General features: G+C 41.8%; 1 pseudogene; it reads right to left on the minus strand.

Annotated features, from left to right (window-relative positions):
- Nucleotides 1–3,680: 3,680 nt before the first annotated feature.
- LOC101516960 (poly(rC)-binding protein 2-like) lies at nucleotides 3,681–4,701 on the minus strand (annotated as a pseudogene).
- Between the last annotated feature and the right edge of the window lie 332 nt (nucleotides 4,702–5,033).

The raw sequence follows: 5,033 nt of genomic DNA on the forward strand, positions 1-5,033 counted from the left end.
GGCTTTAACTGCAAGTCCTACACAGCTAGGAACAGTAGGGGATTTTACCTAATTTCTCAGTGCCTTCATATCCTCATCTGAAAATATGGGTATCAGAGGAGCAATGTGAAAAGTAAGTTAATGTTTATAATTGCATAGATTAGTATCCAGCACAGAATAAATTTCACAGCAGTGTTTGATAGACAAAATAGTTTTCTAGCAAAGACTTTGGAGCATGGAGGTGACATTCTTGGAGCAGTTTGAGAGTGGTTCAGCTTTGGCTGCTGTTCCATGAGGACCTGCTACTTATTGACCCAAGGTGCACTGACTCTAAGAAGCACTGCTGAGTGACTCACAGGAAGAGAAGAAAATTTAGCAATGGGGATGAGAAAATTACGTTTTTAGGTTACAACCATTGCTTTTGCAGATAAGTTGTGGATGGCCAGTTTAGAATTGTAAACTATCCTTAGGAAAGTTTGGTCCCTTATAACCGTCAGTGTGTGAACTACAGTTATCAGAGTGGTATGAATTTCAAAACAGCAGGAGGATACTTTCCACACACTGGAATGACACAACATGAAGTTCACCCCGTGTTGCCCAAGCATAAAGCTGATCCATTGAAATGTCAGGAATTGCCACTGGAAGTTTCCTGTGTGATGTTGTGTCTGTTACCTCATGGGGAGACGCCCCATGGTTCAGGGACTATGCAGGAGAGTGAAACAAAACAAATGTTACGCTCCAGCTGGGCAATTTGAGGGTTTAGGGACCATTTAACCAATCAGGGAAAATAAGAGAGAGCTCAGTACACAAGGCTACATCCATGGTGAGATCAGACCACTCTAGGTTTTAAGGGGCTGTGGGAGGGAAGACTGTCCAAAACCCATAGAGGGCCGGGGCTGCAACTGTGAGCTGTGGAAGAGGGTGCCTCTCAGCCATGTTTCTATGGTAAAGAGAGAGCTGTGAGAACAAATACCCAGCTCTTCTCTCACACCACTCTTCAGTCTTGCCAGTGTGCCTATGGACTAAACCTGTGGGGAAAGGTGAAGACGTCTCTTGGTGCATTCCTAAGCACAGAACAGGAGGAGGGGTGCTGTCCTGAGTGGCCTGGTGGATGCCTAGTGGGAACAGGTGGTTAGGACTTAGGCTGCCCATTTGGCTATTTCCAAACTAACGCTAATCTTATAGAATAGCTGTAATTAATGTTAATAGTAGCAAGTAGCATAATAAAAATCGTGACTTTTTATTGGACATTCTCTATGAACTAGACACTGTCCTTACCACATTGCCCATTTGATTTTTGCAGTATTCACATAGCTAGGATCACTACTGTCTTTCAGATCGCGAAAACCAAAACTAAGTGAATTGCTCAACATCTAATCACTCATAGGAATCAAACCTGACTCCCAAGTTTTCTGAAGCCAAAATCCATGCCCGCCTCATCTGTTTTTCTTTTCTTTTTTCTTGTCTGTCTGTCTTTCTGTCTTTCTTTCTTTTCTTTCGTTCTTTGTTTCTTTCTTTCTTTCCTGCAACTTGGATAATCAACTGACTCCTTTTATTTATGCAATCACTTAAAATATTTTATTTACATACTTACCTGAGACAGAGAGAGGTCTTCCATTTGCTGGTTCACTTTCCAAGTGATCTCAATAGCTGAAGCTGGCCCAGGCCAAATCCAGGAGCCTGGAACTCAGTCTGGTCTCTCACATGGGTGGAGGGGCCCACGCACTAGCACCATCTTCCACTTCCAGGCATATCAATAGGGAATTGAACTGGAAGTAGACCAATGGGACTCGAACTTGCCTAATTATGCAACCAAATATATAGTTTGGAATGATGAATTTATGAGGAGCTGGCATCTCAGGTGGAGGCTTACCTTGCTACAGCATAATGCCAGCCTTAATTACTTTATTTATAAAAGTATTTTGGAAGTAGACACACACACACACACACACAGGTGTGGGGAGAGCAAGAGTGAGAGAGCGCTTATGTCTGCTTTACTCTCCTAGTGCTTATACTGACTAGTGCTGGCGGGCCTGAAGCCAGAGGTTTACCAGGTGGCTGGTCTGAGCCCAAACACTTGAGCCATCACCACTGTTTCCCAGCTTCTGCATTAGTCAGGAGCCCAGGCTGAAGACAGGACCCAGCAGGATGCTTTAACTGCTAGGTTAAATGAACAACCCTCTTTTTTTTTTTCATTTTAAATTATATTAGATTTCATCACTATAATGAAATACAGGCATTATAGTGTAAAAAAGTTAAATTTAATCCTTCCTACTTCCTATCCCCGAAACCACATCTTCCTCAGAAGCTATCAGTGTTAATAGCATTGAATCTCTTTCCAAACCCCTTTCTCCTTACGAATTTACAAAATCTTAAAAGCAAGATTAAATTGTGATTTTAAAGTAATGATGTAAGTGAATGTCATTGAAATGTAATTGTCAGCGATTGGGTTTATTAATAAGGAGACATTTCGCTCTTGTTCTCTTGATCCATTTGATTTTGAACATAATAGACTGCACATCTTAACTCATCAGAAGTATCATTAATTTTCCTTTTAAATAAAAAATGATATACTCACTTTGATCCTGTGATTAATGTAATAAATGAATGCTCGGATATTATTGATGTTTTAAAATACTTTTAATTTCTCCTTATTTGAGGGGACCAGGGACAAGGAGAGGCACACACACACATTACTTGGTTCACTTTCTAAATGCCCACAATGGCTGGGACTGTTCTGGGACCAGAGCCACATCCCAGAAATTCAGCCAGTGTCTCCTGTGTAGGTGGCAGGAACCCAGCTTCTCGTGCCATCACTGCTACCTGCTAGTGTTGGCATTGCCCAGAGTCAGGATCTGCAACTGTGTATTCAACCCATGTCCCGAGTGTCCCAGCGCGGAGAACAGGCATGGCAGTTTAACGGTCACTCTAAATCATCTCTTTAGAAAGATGTATTTGTTTATTTGAAACAGAGTTACAGAAAGAGAGGGAGAGACAGGGGAATTCTCCATCTATTGATTCACTTCCTATATGGCCACAATGGCCAGGGCTGGGCCAGACCAAAGCCAGGAGCCAGGAAATCCAGATCGGTATAGGGGACCAAGCACTGTTTTCTAAGATGGAAATGGAGCAACTGCTACTTGAACCAGTATTAAGTGGGACATCAATTCCACCAGCAATGACATAGTATGCTATACAACAATGCCTTTACTCTTAACTGTACCACCCCCCCCTTTTTTTTTAAAAAAAAAAAAGAGAAGTACTTAATTAAAATAAAAATATTTTTAATGTGATTCTACATTGCAGTTCTGGTAATAACCTTCCTTCTCCCCCTACTCCCACCCTCAGCAAGAATAGAAACTTGGCATCCAGTTTTTATTCACGAAGAAAAAGTTCCAGTCCATGTTTGATTTTTTTTTTTGAAAAATTCCTGACATTATAAAATCAAAATGAGATGCATAAACATTCCACTCAATTTTAAAAATGGAATGGGAAGCAGCTAATACAAATAAATACATATTTTAGCATTAACAGCTGAACAGAGAAAGAAATTAAAATGTGGAGAAAAACAAGTAAATAAAAAATTTTAAGAAATAATGAGTAGATGACAAAGTATGTAGAAACTGAACATTTGTTAACTAAAATCTGGAATTGTTTAATGTTCAGGAACTACACAGATGGATCCTGGGTGATGGTGAACATCAGAAAGGGATTATGAATAAATTGCGTTGTTCTAGCTGCTCTCTGTATACCATCTCCAAGGAAAGCCTGGCATTGATCAGATGCTGAGCCAGGTTAATGCTGGTAGCAGATTGGTGATGGTAACCTACCCATCAGTACATTCTAATGGGTTCACAGTTTTGATCTGTGCCCCAGACATCTGACAGTGCTCATGGATTTTGGCTTCTTGATGCCTAATTATGCAACCAATCCTTTCATTTGGAATGGTGAGTTTATGAGAAGTAGTCTGAGCAGATGCATTCAGCCTTGCACTGAATCTGGCATTGCCATGCATCATAGGAAAATGAGAGTGTTGCATTGCCAACTGGTTCAGCGTGATCAAATCTGGCTGTGGAATGGCATACTGCCCTTGAATGGTATAAGCCTCCCAGTCAGGGTTGAGGAACATGGATGAGGTTGTGTGGAGAAAGGTCACGTTTTCACTGCCTGTGCTATACCTGTCTTGCCCACTGGAGAACTGCATGGTTTGGGCTGGTATGGGATGATCAGGCCCTGCTGTGGGGATTAGGAGGAATGTCTCCGACCTGGCCAGGCAGATCTGTTTGACACACTCAGTGATGGACTTCGGAAGTTGAGTTGGGGAGCATATCCCCTGCCACCTGCACCTGAGTTCTTGTACTTGGCTGTATTTCCTTCCACCCTTTCCAATGAGAGGGCCACACTGACTTGCAGCAATCGCCAGCCTCAGGATTACCAGAGGTATATTGCCAGCTGTACTATTGACTGGAGCGCTTTTGATGTCCTCTTCCAGTTTGTCGATGGGCATAGAAAAGCTTTAAGGATGGTGTTAGTAGGTCCAGCCAAAATTATAATTCTCTCACGGTAGTTCCCTTCTCAGATGCTGATTTGTGCACTATTCTCTTCCATCTTCCTAACAGATTCTCTTTTCTTTCTGATGATACTGCCAACTTCCTTGCCATGCATAAATAAATGGATGATGAGAGTGACATTTAATCCACCTTCAATCACACCGGTGCTCATGTCTAGCAGTGTTCTTTTTTTATTACTATTAATTATTTTGCATTATGTGACAGTTTCATAGGCTCTGGGAATCCTCCCATCCCTCCCCACGCCCCTCCCCCGTGGTGGATTCCTCCACCTTGATGCAGTATTACAGTTCAGATTCAATCAAGATTCTTTCCTTGCAAACATATACCAAGCATAGAGTCCAGCTACTTATTGTCCAGATGGGTTGAACAGTTTCTTGGGGAGACCATTTCTGGTCCAAAGTTAGAGCTGGTAGGATATCATCCCAGTCAATTAAGAGTCCCAATATAACATCAACAGCAATTTGCAACATTATGGAATGGACA

Source organism: Ochotona princeps, chromosome 3, assembly GCF_030435755.1.
Source record: "Ochotona princeps isolate mOchPri1 chromosome 3, mOchPri1.hap1, whole genome shotgun sequence".
NCBI lineage: Eukaryota > Metazoa > Chordata > Mammalia > Lagomorpha > Ochotonidae > Ochotona > Ochotona princeps.